The following is an 18,808-nucleotide window of genomic DNA, read 5'->3' as shown; positions in this document are numbered from 1 at the left end:
ATATTATTATTTTCTAACTAGCCCGTGGGTGTCGCCAAGCAGACACGAGTTTAATATTTATTATTTCTAACTAGCCCGTGGGTGTCGCCAAGCAGACACGAGTTTAATTCATTATTTTCTAACTAGCCCGTGGGTGTCGCCAAGCAGACACGAGTTTAATATTCATTATTTTCTAACTAGCCCGTGGGTGTCGCCAAGCAGACACGAGTTTAATATTCATTATTTTCTAACTAGCCCGTGGGTGTCGCCAAGCAGACACGAGTTTAATATTCATTATTTTCTAACTAGCCCGTGGGTGTCGCCAAGCAGACACGAGTTTAATATTCATTATTTTCTAACTAGCCCGTGGGTGTCGCCAAGCAGACACGAGTTTAATATTCATTATTTTCTAACTAGCCCGTGGGTGTCGCCAAGCAGACACGAGTTTAATATTCATTATTTTCTAACTAGCCCGTGGGTGTCGCCAAGCAGACACGAGTTTAATATTCATTATTTTCTAACTAGCCCGTGGGTGTCGCCAAGCAGACACGAGTTTAATATTCATTATTTTCTAACTAGCCCGTGGGTGTCGCCAAGCAGACACGAGTTTAATATTCATTATTTTCTAACTAGCCCGTGGGTGTCGCCAAGCAGACACGAGTTTAATATTCATTATTTTCTAACTAGCCCGTGGGTGTCGCCAAGCAGACACGAGTTTAATATTCATTATTTTCTAACTAGCCCGTGGGTGTCGCCAAGCAGACACGAGTTTAATATTCATTATTTTCTAACTAGCCCGTGGGTGTCGCCAAGCAGACACGAGTTTAATATTCATTATTTTCTAACTAGCCCGTGGGTGTCGCCAAGCAGACACGAGTTTAATATTCATTATTTTCTAACTAGCCCGTGGGTGTCGCCAAGCAGACACGAGTTTAATATTCATTATTTTCTAACTAGCCCGTGGGTGTCGCCAAGCAGACACGAGTTTAATATTCATTATTTTCTAACTAGCCCGTGGGTGTCGCCAAGCAGACACGAGTTTAATATTCATTATTTTCTAACTAGCCCGTGGGTGTCGCCAAGCAGACACGAGTTTAATATTCATTATTTTCTAACTAGCCCGTGGGTGTCGCCAAGCAGACACGAGTTTAATATTCATTATTTTCTAACTAGCCCGTGGGTGTCGCCAAGCAGACACGAGTTTAATATTCATTATTTTCTAACTAGCCCGTGGGTGTCGCCAAGCAGACACGAGTTTAATATTCATTATTTTCTAACTAGCCCGTGGGTGTCGCCAAGCAGACACGAGTTTAATATTCATTATTTTCTAACTAGCCCGTGGGTGTCGCCAAGCAGACACGAGTTTAATATTCATTATTTTCTAACTAGCCCGTGGGTGTCGCCAAGCAGACACGAGTTTAATATTCATTATTTTCTAACTAGCCCGTGGGTGTCGCCAAGCAGACACGAGTTTAATATTCATTATTTTCTAACTAGCCCGTGGGTGTCGCCAAGCAGACACGAGTTTAATATTCATTATTTTCTAACTAGCCCGTGGGTGTCGCCAAGCAGACACGAGTTTAATATTCATTATTTTCTAACTAGCCCGTGGGTGTCGCCAAGCAGACACGAGTTTAATATTCATTATTTTCTAACTAGCCCGTGGGTGTCGCCAAGCAGACACGAGTTTAATATTCATTATTTTCTAACTAGCCCGTGGGTGTCGCCAAGCAGACACGAGTTTAATATTCATTATTTTCTAACTAGCCCGTGGGTGTCGCCAAGCAGACACGAGTTTAATATTCATTATTTTCTAACTAGCCCGTGGGTGTCGCCAAGCAGACACGACGCGACGCGATTACTTAATTGTAGCCTAACTAACTTTCGCGGCCCGTGGGTGTCGCTAAGCAGACAAGACGCGACGCGATTACTTACACGCCTAACTTTCTAAGCGTGGGGTGTCGCTAGGCAGACACAACGCGACGCGATTACTTACACGCCTAACTTTCTAAGCGTGGGGTGTCGCTACGCAGACAACGCGACGGGAGCGCCGGACCCCATTGTACCCTTCACTCCCAGCGAACTGGGAGGAGGGTACGGTGTGCTCGTAGACCCTGTACCTCCCCACCGGGCCCTCCCTTCGGTAAAGCCGAAGGTACTGCCCCAGTGGATCGTTGATACAGGGAGCCCTCTCACCACGGCAAGGTGGCACACCACGAGAGGGACATTTTTTACACGCTTAACTTTATCCGTTGTCCTACCTACCCGTATTACAATTTAGTATTTGTTAATCCATACCTCAAAGTGATCACTTGAGATTTGGGAAACGTAGAATTGAGAGTTTTAACGTGCGCGATTGGAATTTAATTGGGGATGGGGATTTTCCAATCTCGCACATATGCGAGAAAATATAAAGAAAATAGTCCTACTTTGGGCAAATAAACAGATCAAATTATTTTGTATGTTAACTACTTTACAAACCTTCAATTCTGGTCATTAATATAGACCTTACCTTATGAGATGTTTCCGTCGTTTCTTCTGACCAAGATTGAACTCACCTATTGAGTTGTTACTGGCCAAATCCATTTTGGTTGTATGTCAGCCAGAAAATGAGAAGGAGATAAATTCCTTCAATGCCGGCTGATTAACAGCGCCGGTAGACGATTATAATGTTGCGGTCGATTACGAATCGTTGCGATCGTTAATAAGCGCGCGTTAATCATATCGGAAAAAAATAAACAACCACCCCAGGTAGCAGAGTGACGTCAAATGACGTATTAATTCCGTCTTAATGACGTCTCTAACGTCATTAAGACGTCTTTAGACGTCATCTTGACGTCACTCTGCTACCTGGGACGTTGGATCATTAATAAAATCTTAATTAAGTGACTTAATTTTACTTTTAATTTTACAATGATACGCGTAATTAATGTATTCGTCCAAGAATTAATACACAGCAGCAATGGAAAGTAAAACAGAATTATATTATCAAGAAATGAAAGAATTTTATGTTAATCGCGTTCTAATAAAAATCGTCGTGATTATATCTCACAATTAGTCACAAATATCTGGATTTCAATAGTACAATGTAGAAACACGAGACAACAGAAATTTAAAAATTAATCGATGACTCGATCAATCAATTATTTATTAATGAATGGACAAACAATGTTTGGTATAAAAGTATAAACCGAATCGCGAACCGAACCACGAACCGAATCACGAATCGTTACTTAATCTCACTTTAGATATCAATTGAGATATTCAGACTAAATGACGTGAGATCCAAAGGGATTAATAATTTCTCCATATAATTAATATCGCAATCAATATAATGAATTCATCAAGTTCTTACGCTGTAACATTTGTCTTTACAAATTCTTATATACATATTTATATAAATATTTCGTTATTATAACGCAAATTGTTATCAAATTTATATTTATAATATGACATATCAAAAATACATATATCTACGATTATATTATATATTTTAATGTAATATAATTGATATGAAAACTATCAATTTTGAGATAATTCTACATGAAAAATGATTCTGTCCCGCAATAAAATATTCACTGGATCTCACGTTATTTTATTTTGTTTTGTTTATAGAAAGCCAAGCTACATATGGATAGACTATAAAAGATTAGGATAAAATCGGTGCATTATACATATGTATACAACAAAAATAAATACGATTAACACTTTTTAGTGTGATCTATATATGTATGTACAATAAGGTTCATGTGGAATATATGCAACGTGAATCAAAATATCTTTTGGTCTTTTTCATTTGTAATGCATGCACATTGAGTTTATTAATACATTTTGCTTCTTTGCACCAATTTATGTAATATTTAATCCTAGAGGAATATTTGGAATAGGGAGAAAGAAAGAGAGAGAAAAAAGAAAATGAAGAAACACATTTAAATTTTCTTATCTATATAATCAATTAATTTATTTTATTTTATTAAACCTATCTGTACTCCATCTACAGATACTTATAGCTTTTATTATTTCTTAATTCCATAATTGTAATTAAATTATCTATTGTCTATCTATAAAAAATTATTTTCTATTTATTTCAATTGTATATAAAAAATATAAATATTTTTAAAATTTTTATTTTACACGAAAAATAAAAGTCACAAAAAACTTAAATAAAATCTTATATTCGAAAAACGTTATAAAACTTTATTTTAGTTCTTTGTCTTTTTCTTAATAATTTCTTAATAATTTTAAAAATAAATTTAAAAAATGTAATTAATTTAATAAATCTAAATAATTGATTTTAATATTGCACAAGAAACTAATATCTTTATATATAATAAAATATACATCACCATCATCGTTACTTATTACTCGTGTCCGAGCGTGGTGACTTCTCTTCATATACATGTGTTGCACACGTAGATTATACACATTGTATATGAGACCTACAGTTTAACGCCGATTCCGAACGGCTATGTTTTTTCAGAGAAGTGTTCGTGGCAAGAATACTCTTCGGTGGTTTGCCATTGCCTTCCGAGAGGAGAACGAGCGAATATAATTTTTCTAGCTCTACCGGGAATCGAACCCGGGACCTTTGGCTCAATAGACCAGTGCGCTGTCTACTAGGCCATGCTCGTCCTCAATAAAATATACACAGAGAAAAAATAATGTTGTATCAACAGCATTAGTCTAATTGGAAATAATCTTGTTTTATTTTATTAAAACAAAAGCATAATGTATTAAATTAACAAGATTATTTCCAATTAGACTCAGGCTGTTGATACAACATTATTTTTTCTCCGTGTATATTTGCCAAATTTAAATAATTGCCTATAAATTTCAGGCGACTGGTATACTTCGCATGTTCTGCGATACAAATAACATTAGATGCATTAATAAATAATGCGTCGACATAACGTATGTGCTTATAAATGCATTCTCCCGTAAGCACAATAAATCGATAAATAATGATGATGCTCCAGGATTAATTATTTAGCCTAGTCTGATCTAGTCTATCCATTTTAGAGCAACGAATTTGTAAGAAGTCGCATTTATCTATAGTACTATTATATGGATACAATACATAAATATATCTAATATAGGTCTCACAAATTCGTTACCCCATACTATTGTAAAAAATTCGTCACTCACCGATCCGATGCGCAACGGGCGGAGTAATTCGGCCACGTAACTACGATGATACTGTAACAAAAACGAAAGATATAAATTAAAGTGGCGCTGAAAATGATAAATGTTTCAAAAAATACACATAATTCTACGCGCATCTAAATTCGTCTTTTAATTAGATTTACTGATATAATTATCTATTTTCCGGAAAAAATATTTACAAAAATAAATTTTTATAAAATTTTAAATAATTTCTTTTTTTCTAATTAGTTTTAGCTTATCGAAATAAAACTCCGAATAAATGAGGAAAAACTATTAATTTTATGCAGATAAAAGATGATACTTACCCCAAGGTTGCTCCGCCGGGGCCCGATGTCTCTCTCAGACCTCCTCCTCCTCTCAGGACGTCAGGCCTCCTTCTCTCACCGCACAGGACACTCGCGAGAAACACTCGCGGATAATAAACTACAATCGCGCGCGGACTAATTTTAGTAAAAGTCTTTCTCGCGCGATACTGTACGGCACTCCCGTTTAAAAAAGTCCTTTAGTCCGATTACTTGAACGGCACTCCCGAAGCAAACGCGACGAACCGGCTGCGGTTCGTTCATTCAATTAAATCGGCGGACGAGGGTACGTTAGCTTCCCCGTCTTTAGATTTTTATCCAAGCAGAACGAGAGTTTTGCTTGGGTAAAATCCTCGTACTGGGTACTGGGCCTTCCCACCTCGCCAAGGTTGTACCCATGGGAAGGAAGTACTTTACTCTGTAACATAAAAGCAGGTAACATAGATTTTTCGCGCAAATTTGAAGGAGTCGCGACGCCGATTGCCCCGATTCGTTCCGCGTTTCATCACTGCGTTGCAGTCGCGTTAATGGCGACGAAATGTTCCATGATCTTGACGCGAGATACTGCGCGAATCAAGTGGACAGTTAGTAAAGACACACGCAGTTGATTAAACCACAATTAAGATTAAATATCGTACGCACATTTTACGGGATCGAGCACGTAAATCTCGCGAATGTAAGTAGTGTAAGAGTACTATTAATGCATGCTTTGCACAACGAGGAGTCGCGATTACGCGGCACGAAATACACGAGTCACGAAAATAAGAAATATATTCATGAACGAGCGTTGTATGTTGCATCACAGTGTGCCATTACTTGAATCACTTTTACTTGAATCACGATACGCGGATTTCACGTTGTCACTCGGCCCTCTTTCCGCTCTTCAAAAAGAATCGGGAATAATCGCACGACAATTCCGGCACAGCACGTTCAAAACACGACACGATTCGAGGTAATGAATGCCATGCACATTCGATAGTCCAAACATATGGCGGCCCGGGACGGGACGAGCGATTATCGCCCGCGAATATCATGACGAAACTGCAAATCACTCGATCACAATTCACAATTACCGTACCTTTGCCTCGATATATGATATATGTTTACTATTGTAATACTATATACATTTCCGTAGAAAAAGATATGACCTATACAGGACCCAAGAAAACACAAGTATATAATATTTCTGATGTGCCCGTTATAGTGCAAGGTACACATATTGTTGAAATAAACAAAAATTAGTTATAGTAATATAATATTAACATGTGTAAATATTGTTATAGGCTCTATTCGATCGTTTGAAAAGCAAGAGGTGCAAGAGGACTCGAACATAATAAGTATGTATAAATATATACGTACAATGGTTAAGGCCATTGCATGTAACAAAATTTTAGTGATAATTGTAAGGCCGTAAGAAGATTGACCAATCATAATCGAGTATTCTCCTTATGGTCGAAAAATAAGATAGTGATTGGTAAATTTTCTTACGGTCTTACGGTTATGACTACAACTTTTTTACGTGCAATGGTTTTTATTAATAAAGTAGTAGCAACATGCATTATTTACATGTTATCTATACGATATATTATTACTTAGGTATAGTATATACAATATATTATTCGTTGCATTGTAGAATACCTGAAAGAATTAATACAGAAGCAAGCAAAGTCTAATTTAATGTTAGAAGACGTGAAACAACGGATAACCAATGTAGAAGAAGTTTTGAGGAGCCGCGCCCCTGTTTCAATATAATATATGTATGTATATATATGTATGTATTCTTAAGCATGATTCGAATATATCGACAAGAGCATGCAAACTGTTTCTTGATTTGAATTTATTTTCTTAAATTATAAATACTATAAATTTATCGTTGTATCCATGCACATTTTACTATTAACAAGTTTCATTAATAGAAAAATAATATTAGTATTACTATTAATGAGAGAACATATTTAATGAGAAAAATAAAATCTTCTCTAAGAATATAATAATTAATTCGGCGGTTATATATGAAACATGTGGTAATCGTTATGGACTTACTGCCAAAACCACTGGTTCCGGAAACTGCTAAGAAAACCTGGGATTAATTTCGTTCCTGCAACGGTAGCTCCCAACTTTCAACTAGACGCCGAATTAGACGTCGCGGACAGATCTCACGAAAACCGACGAGAAAATACTCATCACAATCATCTGACGTGAGGGACAGCGATAAGGCTCATCGCCGACGCAGCAATCGCGATCACGAACGTGGAAAAAACACGGTGTTCGCATAGCCTTTCACAAATATTTACCGCGGAAAGAAATTTTGGAAATTAATTTAGTCCTAAATTAATTTCCTAAATTTAGGAACAAGCAATTTCGCGACTTTTGACTCGCAGCTGACGATATAATGCTCTTGAGGATATAACTCCTAAATCGGAACTATTTTCTCGAATACATTCGCGACTCAGTAAAACGCAGATGTCAAATTTCACGAGTAGAAAGTTAATATTCGATCACTAGCTTAGCATCTTTCAATCAAATCTTTGTATTTTTAGTTAGATAAAAAATTCTTATTGTACATTATAAAAAATTGGCGATAATTTCGCTATTAAAGAAGAATAAAATAAAAAGTTTTAAAAATATATTTAATAACGTTTTAATTTAGAAAAAATTTGTGTTATATACGCGTTTCCATTTCGTGTAACCCAGATTACACAAATTAGACTTACAATTTTGTATACAATTACATTCTATACAATTTTATATACAATAAAATGTAATGCTTTGTACATAATTCTTAAGTTTATATTATTGCACTTTTATAGAAATAAATTTAAATTTCTTAAAATTATAAAATACATTAATTTCTTTTTGTCGTCGAATCTCTCTCATCCCTCCCGCATTTTTACCTACCCGATTTTTATCTAGTTTTTACCAGTATTTCTACCTACCTACATGAATAATATTCCTACCTACCCGTGTCTTTATCTAGTATTCCTATAGTCACGATCGCGATTATCGAAAATTAGAAAAGTGCGCGCGAATATCGTTTTAAATTAGAACCGTTTAGGAGTTTTTATGGGGAGTTTAATTTTTAATTTACGCGAAATTAATTCGGATTTAAGTCAGATTTAGTTCTAGACGGCATTTTTCCGTCTCTGATTACGCGCAACCGCACGTATACAAGAAAACCTTACCATTACCATGTACCTTTTACAAATTGATTGGTGTTATACACCAACCTAAAGTCAATGCGTTAAAATAAGTAATAATAGTTTATGTAAGCATGTACCTTTATGAAAAAGATCAATAAATTTAATGAAATATATTATGCGATATATATATATATATATTTTTTTTTTATGGTTCGGTAGATGTCAGTACCATTTTGGAGACGTAGTGATACATATCGGGACATTTGTCACATATTGGGTCCGACCCGGTATTTTTTATATTTGCCGAGACCGGTACCAATTTGTTTAAAGATATGCAATGTATAAAACCAGAACCAAATTTTTTTTATATATTACACATTAGGAGGACCGGTACCAGTATTTTAAATATATGCTTTGTAAGAAAAAGGGTCCTCTCTATATAATTTGCTCCATTGCATTAAATCATACAATTTCTGTTAATTTGTACATTTCTCAATAGACTAATCTCTGTCTCAGATTAATAATGATCTATTCTTGTTTTCATACAATTAACATGAGGACAGTTAATATTGGATTATATTTATAATTAGATACTATATAAATAAAAAATGTAGCTATATCATTAATAAATATATTGTTACTTCTTTAATCGCAATTTATACATAATACAAACATTATTTTTAAAGAAAAAATAAAAATATAGCATAAATATGGTAGCATGAACTTAATTTAGAAATATCAACAACGTAACGACACATATGGGGTCCAATTTCTTCGCTGTAATGACAAAAATCGAGATCAGCCAATTGAACTATTACTATTATTAAATATTACCAAGATTTATGAGTTTCATGAGCATATCTTTCTCATTATATACATTGAAGAGTTCATTACCTATTCGTAGACTACTTAAAAATTTGAAGATAACATTTTAAAATGTTGTCTTCGCAAATTTTTATCTAACCTATGAACCAGATAATGAATAGTTTAATTTATATAATGACAACGATATGCTCATGAAACGCATAAATCATGGCAACATTTAATAATAGTAATAATTTAATTGGCCGTTCCTGATTTTTGTCATTATATCGAAGAAATTGGACCCCACATGTGACGTCGTTGATGGAAATTTCTGAATTAATTTCTTGCTTCGTATTTATGATGTAATTTTGATATATTACTTAAGAAATAGTATTCGTATTACACAAATATCGAGATTAAAATAACACACAGTTTTATATGTTTATTATTTCGTTATTATTTGTGAATCTTAGCTTTCAAGCATAGATTAATCGTCTTTTAAAATGTTGTTTTCGACAATATTTAATTAGCCTACGAGAAGCTAATGAACGCTTTAATTTATATAATAAAAATGGTATACCCAGAAAAAGCATGAATTTTGTTGAAAATTATCTAAAAGTAATAGTTAAACTGGCCGGTCCTGCTTTTTGTCATTACGTCGAAGGAGTCGGACTCTGTATGTATATAACGTTACGTCATGAAAATTTATTTGCTTTTTTATTTATGCTGTACGTTTGCATATACTTTTAGATATTGTATTTGTATTATACACAGATTAAATTTAAAGTAACACAATGTACTTACTTTATTATATTTATAAATCCTAGCTTCCAAGCGTAGACAATCTTTTAAAACGCTTTCTTTGTTAATATTTATAAACAAATGTTATAAATATTTATAAATATTAGCAAAGAAAACGTTTTAAAAGATTGTCTTATACGATTGATGATGATAATCGTAAATTGGAAGCTAGGACTATTAATAAAATAAATTGTGTACACAAACAATGTGTTACTTTAACTTCAATCTGTGAATAATACAAATATTTAATACATAAAAGTATATGCAAACGTAGAGCATATATAAAGAAGAAAAAAGTTTTGATCAGCAAAGTAAAGTCACATTTGTGTTTGACTCCTTCAATGTAACGACAAAAAGCTGGACCTGCCAGGTAAACTATTATACATTTCAATTTATTTTTAACAAAATTTTTGCTTTTTCTGGGCATACCAATTGTATTATATAAATTAATGCGTTTAACAGTTCCTCATAGACTAATTAAATATTACTGAAGACATAACGTTATACACAATCATCTATGCTTAGGAGCTAGGATTTATATATATAATGAAATAGTGAACATATAAAATTGTATTATTTTAATCTCAATATTTGTGTAATACGAATACTATTTCTAAAATAATATGTCAGAAATACATCATAAATACGAAACAAGAAATTAATTCAGAAATTTCCATCAATAACGTAACGTCACATACGGGGTAGGTGAAATCTCGGTCAAATTTAATAAAAGCAATAATTAAATTGGCCGGTCCCGATTTTTGTCATTACATTGAAGAAATTGGACCCCGTATTTGACGTTACGTTATTGATGGAAAATTCTGAATTAATTTCTTGTTTCGTATTTAGATGTATTTCTGACATATATTTTTAGACATAGTATTTGAAGTCATTAGATATGGAGATTAAAATAACACAATGCTCATATATTTATTGTTTTAATATATTTATGAATCCTTGCTTCCAAGCATAGATAATCATTTAAAACGTTGTCTTCGATAATATTTAATTAGCCTACGAAGAGCTGATAAATGCTTTAATTTACGTAATAAAAATGATATGCCAATGAAACTTATAAATTTTATTAAAAATTATCTAAACATAATAGTTTAATCTGCCGGATCTGTTTTTTGTCGTTACATCAAAGAAATCGGACCCCATATTTGACATTATGTGATTGATAAAAACGTTTTGCTTCTTTTACATATGCTATATACCTTTGCAGAAGCTAGGATTCACAAATATATGTTTGTGAATCCTAGCTTCTGCAAAGGTATAGCATATATAAAAAAGCAAAGCATTTTTATCAATCACGTAACGTCAAATATGGGGTCCGATTTCTTCGATGTAACGACAAAAAGCAGAACCGGCAGATTACACTATTATTTTTAAATGATTTTTAACAAAATTTATAAGTTTTATTGGCATATTATTTTTATTGTGTAAATTAAAGCATTTATCAGCTCCTTTTAGGCTAATTAAATAATATCGAAGACAACGTTTCAAATGATTATCTATGCTTGGAAGCAAGGATTCATAAATATATTAAAACAATGTATATATGAGCATTGTGTTATTTTAATCTCCATATCTAATAACTATAAATACTATGTTTAAAAATATATGTCAGAATACATCATACATATAGAAGCAAGAAATTAATTCAGAAATTTTCATCAACGACGTAACGTCACATATAGGGTCCAATTTCTTCGATGTAATGACAAAAATCAGGACCGGCCAATTAAACTATTACTATTATTAAATCTTACCAAGATTTATGAGTTTCGTGAACATATCGTTCTCATTATATAAAGAGTTTATTATCTGTTCGTAGGCTTGTTAAAAATATGAAGAAAAGATTTTAAATATATGCAGGCTAAAAGCATCTCTAAGCGTATATATTGCATTCTTGCACCAATTTATGTAACACTTAATCCTGAAAAATATTTGGGATGGAATTTACAATGACAAAATGTACGATAAATCAATTTATATGATTTATCCAGGATTAAATGTTAAATCCTAATCTGACCCAGTCATTCCATTTTAAGACAACGAATCTATGAAACGTAATATATGTAATAATTTATTGTGATAACTTGACTCTGCAATATATTTGACGTAATTGTCATAAATTCGTTACCTTAATCATAAAATTTTAATCATCACTCACCGACCGATGCGCAACAGCGGAGTTATTCTGCAACGTCGCTACGATGATTCTGTAACAAACAAATGTAGAATCCGAATTAAAGCAGGGTACAAGAGAGAGAGAGAGAGAGAGAGAGAGAGAGAGAGAGAGAGAGTCAATATTTCAAAAAATGATTACTACATAAACACTAAATTTTATATTATTGTTTATTAAGCAAATTTAATAAAATAATCTTGTAATTTCTTAAGAATACTCTATCCATTGAACATAAGCTTCTATAGAATTTCTAAAATAATACTCTTTTTCTGTAACTTTATTTTCTGAATAACTATCCGGTTAAAAAGTAAATGACCCATCCGTGTAAGATATAATATACGTATATGTATAAATAAATTATATTTACCGCATGTTGTTCCGCCGGCGCCTGATGCCTCTTCCAGGCCTTCACCTCCTCTCAGGCTGCTCGGGATGTCACTCGTGTTCCCTCGATGCGAAGATGATGCTCCTTCCCGCGCGGATATTTTCTGTAACATAAAAATAATCGAATCGATTAAATACGTGTCACGCGCATCGAACATCTTATTCGTTATTCAGATTAATATTATATTTTAAATTACTTCTTCGAAAAAGGTTTCTACGTTAGAATCAACTTGAATCAAATTTTACAAAATATTTTTTTTACTAATTTAAATTCCGAAACACGGTTTAATGTAGGAACTGAATAAGCACAAAGAGGGATTCTATAATAATCTTTAAAAAAAATGAAAAGTAACACTTACCAGAAGTGTTGGTACGCCGATGCCCGATGCCTATCCTAGGCCTCCTCCTCCTCTCAGGCTGCTCGGGATGTCAGCTTCGCAGGATTCCCTCGCTGCTCCGGTGTCATCTTCTGCGTTGTTATTTTCTGAAACATTCAAATGAACGATTCGATTAAGTAACTTTGTAAGCGTAAGCGTTGACGCGCGACGGACCGTATAGGCGAGCGGAGCGTATAAACGTCCCGCGGCGCGGAGGGACGCGCGACGGACGTAGGAGCGAGCGTATAACCCGCGGCGGAGGGACGCGGACGTAGAGGCGAGCGAGCGTATAAACGTCCCGCGGCGCGGAGGGACGCGCGACGGACCGTATAAGGCGAGCGAAGCGTATAAACGTCCCGCGGCGCGGAGGGACGCGCGACGACGCGTATAAGGGAGCGAAGCCGACGGCATAGTCTCGCGGCGCGGAGAGACCCGCGACGACGCGTATAAGGGAGCGAAGCCGACGGCATAGTCTCGCGGCGCGGAGAGACCCGCGACGACGCGTATAAGGGAGCGAAGCCGACGGCATAGTCTCGCGGCGCGGAGAGACCCGCGACGACGCGTATAAGGGAGCGAAGCCGACGGCATAGTCTCGCGGCGCGGAGAGACCCGCGACGACGCGTATAAGGGAGCGAAGCCGACGGCATAGTCTCGCGGCGCGGAGAGACCCGCGACGACGCGTATAAGGGAGGGAAGCCGACGGCATAGTCTCGCGGCGCGGAGAGACCCGCGACGACGCGTATAAGGGAGGGAAGCCGACGGCATAGTCTCGCGGCGCGGAGAGACCCGCGACGACGCGTATAAGGGAGGGAAGCCGACGGCATAGTCTCGCGGCGCGGAGAGACCCGCGACGACGCGTATAAGGGAGGGAAGCCGACGGCATAGTCTCGCGGCGCGGAGAGACCCGCGACGACGCGTATAAGGGAGGGAAGCCGACGGCATAGTCTCGCGGCGCGGAGAGACCCGCGACGACGCGTATAAGGGAGGGAAGCCGACGGCATAGTCTCGCGGCGCGGAGAGACCCGCGACGACGCGTATAAGGGAGGGAAGCCGACGGCATAGTCTCGCGGCGCGGAGAGACCCGCGACGACGCGTATAAGGGAGGGAAGCCGACGGCATAGTCTCGCGGCGCGGAGAGACCCGCGACGACGCGTATAAGGGAGGGAAGCCGACGGCATAGTCTCGCGGCGCGGAGAGACCCGCGACGACGCGTATAAGGGAGGGAAGCCGACGGCATAGTCTCGCGGCGCGGAGAGACCCGCGACGACGCGTATAAGGGAGGGAAGCCGACGGCATAGTCTCGCGGCGCGGAGAGACCCGCGACGACGCGTATAAGGGAGGGAAGCCGACGGCATAGTCTCGCGGCGCGGAGAGACCCGCGACGACGCGTATAAGGGAGGGAAGCCGACGGCATAGTCTCGCGGCGCGGAGAGACCCGCGACGACGCGTATAAGGGAGGGAAGCCGACGGCATAGTCTCGCGGCGCGGAGAGACCCGCGACGACGCGTATAAGGGAGGGAAGCCGACGGCATAGTCTCGCGGCGCGGAGAGACCCGCGACGACGCGTATAAGGGAGGGAAGCCGACGGCATAGTCTCGCGGCGCGGAGAGACCCGCGACGACGCGTATAAGGGAGGGAAGCCGACGGCATAGTCTCGCGGCGCGGAGAGACCCGCGACGACGCGTATAAGGGAGGGAAGCCGACGGCATAGTCTCGCGGCGCGGAGAGACCCGCGACGACGCGTATAAGGGAGGGAAGCCGACGGCATAGTCTCGCGGCGCGGAGAGACCCGCGACGACGCGTATAAGGGAGGGAAGCCGACGGCATAGTCTCGCGGCGCGGAGAGACCCGCGACGACGCGTATAAGGGAGGGAAGCCGACGGCATAGTCTCGCGGCGCGGAGAGACCCGCGACGACGCGTATAAGGGAGGGAAGCCGACGGCATAGTCTCGCGGCGCGGAGAGACCCGCGACGACGCGTATAAGGGAGGGAAGCCGACGGCATAGTCTCGCGGCGCGGAGAGACCCGCGACGACGCGTATAAGGGAGGGAAGCCGACGGCATAGTCTCGCGGCGCGGAGAGACCCGCGACGACGCGTATAAGGGAGGGAAGCCGACGGCATAGTCTCGCGGCGCGGAGAGACCCGCGACGACGCGTATAAGGGAGGGAAGCCGACGGCATAGTCTCGCGGCGCGGAGAGACCCGCGACGACGCGTATAAGGGAGGGAAGCCGACGGCATAGTCTCGCGGCGCGGAGAGACCCGCGACGACGCGTATAAGGGAGGGAAGCCGACGGCATAGTCTCGCGGCGCGGAGAGACCCGCGACGACGCGTATAAGGGAGGGAAGCCGACGGCATAGTCTCGCGGCGCGGAGAGACCCGCGACGACGCGTATAAGGGAGGGAAGCCGACGGCATAGTCTCGCGGCGCGGAGAGACCCGCGACGACGCGTATAAGGGAGGGAAGCCGACGGCATAGTCTCGCGGCGCGGAGAGACCCGCGACGACGCGTATAAGGGAGGGAAGCCGACGGCATAGTCTCGCGGCGCGGAGAGACCCGCGACGACGCGTATAAGGGAGGGAAGCCGACGGCATAGTCTCGCGGCGCGGAGAGACCCGCGACGACGCGTATAAGGGAGGGAAGCCGACGGCATAGTCTCGCGGCGCGGAGAGACCCGCGACGACGCGTATAAGGGAGGGAAGCCGACGGCATAGTCTCGCGGCGCGGAGAGACCCGCGACGACGCGTATAAGGGAGGGAAGCCGACGGCATAGTCTCGCGGCGCGGAGAGACCCGCGACGACGCGTATAAGGGAGGGAAGCCGACGGCATAGTCTCGCGGCGCGGAGAGACCCGCGACGACGCGTATAAGGGAGGGAAGCCGACGGCATAGTCTCGCGGCGCGGAGAGACCCGCGACGACGCGTATAAGGGAGGGAAGCCGACGGCATAGTCTCGCGGCGCGGAGAGACCCGCGACGACGCGTATAAGGGAGGGAAGCCGACGGCATAGTCTCGCGGCGCGGAGAGACCCGCGACGACGCGTATAAGGGAGGGAAGCCGACGGCATAGTCTCGCGGCGCGGAGAGACCCGCGACGACGCGTATAAGGGAGGGAAGCCGACGGCATAGTCTCGCGGCGCGGAGAGACCCGCGACGACGCGTATAAGGGAGGGAAGCCGACGGCATAGTCTCGCGGCGCGGAGAGACCCGCGACGACGCGTATAAGGGAGGGAAGCCGACGGCATAGTCTCGCGGCGCGGAGAGACCCGCGACGACGCGTATAAGGGAGGGAAGCCGACGGCATAGTCTCGCGGCGCGGAGAGACCCGCGACGACGCGTATAAGGGAGGGAAGCCGACGGCATAGTCTCGCGGCGCGGAGAGACCCGCGACGACGCGTATAAGGGAGGGAAGCCGACGGCATAGTCTCGCGGCGCGGAGAGACCCGCGACGACGCGTATAAGGGAGGGAAGCCGACGGCATAGTCTCGCGGCGCGGAGAGACCCGCGACGACGCGTATAAGGGAGGGAAGCCGACGGCATAGTCTCGCGGCGCGGAGAGACCCGCGACGACGCGTATAAGGGAGGGAAGCCGACGGCATAGTCTCGCGGCGCGGAGAGACCCGCGACGACGCGTATAAGGGAGGGAAGCCGACGGCATAGTCTCGCGGCGCGGAGAGACCCGCGACGACGCGTATAAGGGAGGGAAGCCGACGGCATAGTCTCGCGGCGCGGAGAGACCCGCGACGACGCGTATAAGGGAGGGAAGCCGACGGCATAGTCTCGCGGCGCGGAGAGACCCGCGACGACGCGTATAAGGGAGGGAAGCCGACGGCATAGTCTCGCGGCGCGGAGAGACCCGCGACGACGCGTATAAGGGAGGGAAGCCGACGGCATAGTCTCGCGGCGCGGAGAGACCCGCGACGACGCGTATAAGGGAGGGAAGCCGACGGCATAGTCTCGCGGCGCGGAGAGACCCGCGACGACGCGTATAAGGGAGGGAAGCCGACGGCATAGTCTCGCGGCGCGGAGAGACCCGCGACGACGCGTATAAGGGAGGGAAGCCGACGGCATAGTCTCGCGGCGCGGAGAGACCCGCGACGACGCGTATAAGGGAGGGAAGCCGACGGCATAGTCTCGCGGCGCGGAGAGACCCGCGACGACGCGTATAAGGGAGGGAAGCCGACGGCATAGTCTCGCGGCGCGGAGAGACCCGCGACGACGCGTATAAGGGAGGGAAGCCGACGGCATAGTCTCGCGGCGCGGAGAGACCCGCGACGACGCGTATAAGGGAGGGAAGCCGACGGCATAGTCTCGCGGCGCGGAGAGACCCGCGACGACGCGTATAAGGGAGGGAAGCCGACGGCATAGTCTCGCGGCGCGGAGAGACCCGCGACGACGCGTATAAGGGAGGGAAGCCGACGGCATAGTCTCGCGGCGCGGAGAGACCCGCGACGACGCGTATAAGGGAGGGAAGCCGACGGCATAGTCTCGCGGCGCGGAGAGACCCGCGACGACGCGTATAAGGGAGGGAAGCCGACGGCATAGTCTCGCGGCGCGGAGAGACCCGCGACGACGCGTATAAGGGAGGGAAGCCGACGGCATAGTCTCGCGGCGCGGAGAGACCCGCGACGACGCGTATAAGGGAGGGAAGCCGACGGCATAGTCTCGCGGCGCGGAGAGACCCGCGACGACGCGTATAAGGGAGGGAAGCCGACGGCATAGTCTCGCGGCGCGGAGAGACCCGCGACGACGCGTATAAGGGAGGGAAGCCGACGGCATAGTCTCGCGGCGCGGAGAGACCCGCGACGACGCGTATAAGGGAGGGAAGCCGACGGCATAGTCTCGCGGCGCGGAGAGACCCGCGACGACGCGTATAAGGGAGGGAAGCCGACGGCATAGTCTCGCGGCGCGGAGAGACCCGCGACGACGCGTATAAGGGAGGGAAGCCGACGGCATAGTCTCGCGGCGCGGAGAGACCCGCGACGACGCGTATAAGGGAGGGAAGCCGACGGCATAGTCTCGCGGCGCGGAGAGACCCGCGACGACGCGTATAAGGGAGGGAAGCCGACGGCATAGTCTCGCGGCGCGGAGAGACCCGCGACGACGCGTATAAGGGAGGGAAGCCGACGGCATAGTCTCGCGGCGCGGAGAGACCCGCGACGACGCGTATAAGGGAGGGAAGCCGACGGCATAGTCTCGCGGCGCGGAGAGACCCGCGACGACGCGTATAAGGGAGGGAAGCCGACGGCATAGTCTCGCGGCGCGGAGAGACCCGCGACGACGCGTATAAGGGAGGGAAGCCGACGGCATAGTCTCGCGGCGCGGAGAGACCCGCGACGACGCGTATAAGGGAGGGAAGCCGACGGCATAGTCTCGCGGCGCGGAGAGACCCGCGACGACGCGTATAAGGGAGGGAAGCCGACGGCATAGTCTCGCGGCGCGGAGAGACCCGCGACGACGCGTATAAGGGAGGGAAGCCGACGGACATAGTCTCGCGGCGCGGAGAGACCCGCGACGACGCGTATAAGGGAGGGAAGCCGACGGCATAGTCTCGCGGCGCGGAGAGACCCGCGACGACGCGTATAAGGGAGGGAAGCCGACGGCATAGTCTCGCGGCGCGGAGAGACCCGCGACGACGCGTATAAGGGAGGGAAGCCGACGGACATAGT

The 18,808-nt window shown here is 43.6% G+C and overlaps 1 long non-coding RNA gene across 1 annotated transcript; it reads left to right on the top strand.

Moving 5' to 3' along the window:
• The first annotated feature begins 5,777 nt into the window (after positions 1-5,777).
• On the top strand, positions 5,778-7,195 carry LOC139782696 (uncharacterized). The gene is made up of 3 exons (XR_011720946.1): positions 5,778-6,654; positions 6,728-6,781; positions 7,078-7,195. It is a non-coding gene; the product is annotated as an uncharacterized lncRNA (long non-coding RNA).
• Positions 7,196-18,808: the final 11,613 nt, after the last annotated feature.

The sequence above is a fragment of the Temnothorax nylanderi genome, unplaced genomic scaffold (genome assembly GCF_030848795.1).
Source record: "Temnothorax nylanderi isolate EJ_2023f unplaced genomic scaffold, tnyl_v1.0 TNYL_tig0434_pilon, whole genome shotgun sequence".
NCBI lineage: Eukaryota > Metazoa > Arthropoda > Insecta > Hymenoptera > Formicidae > Temnothorax > Temnothorax nylanderi.
This window is presented reverse-complemented; position numbering and strand designations above follow the sequence as displayed.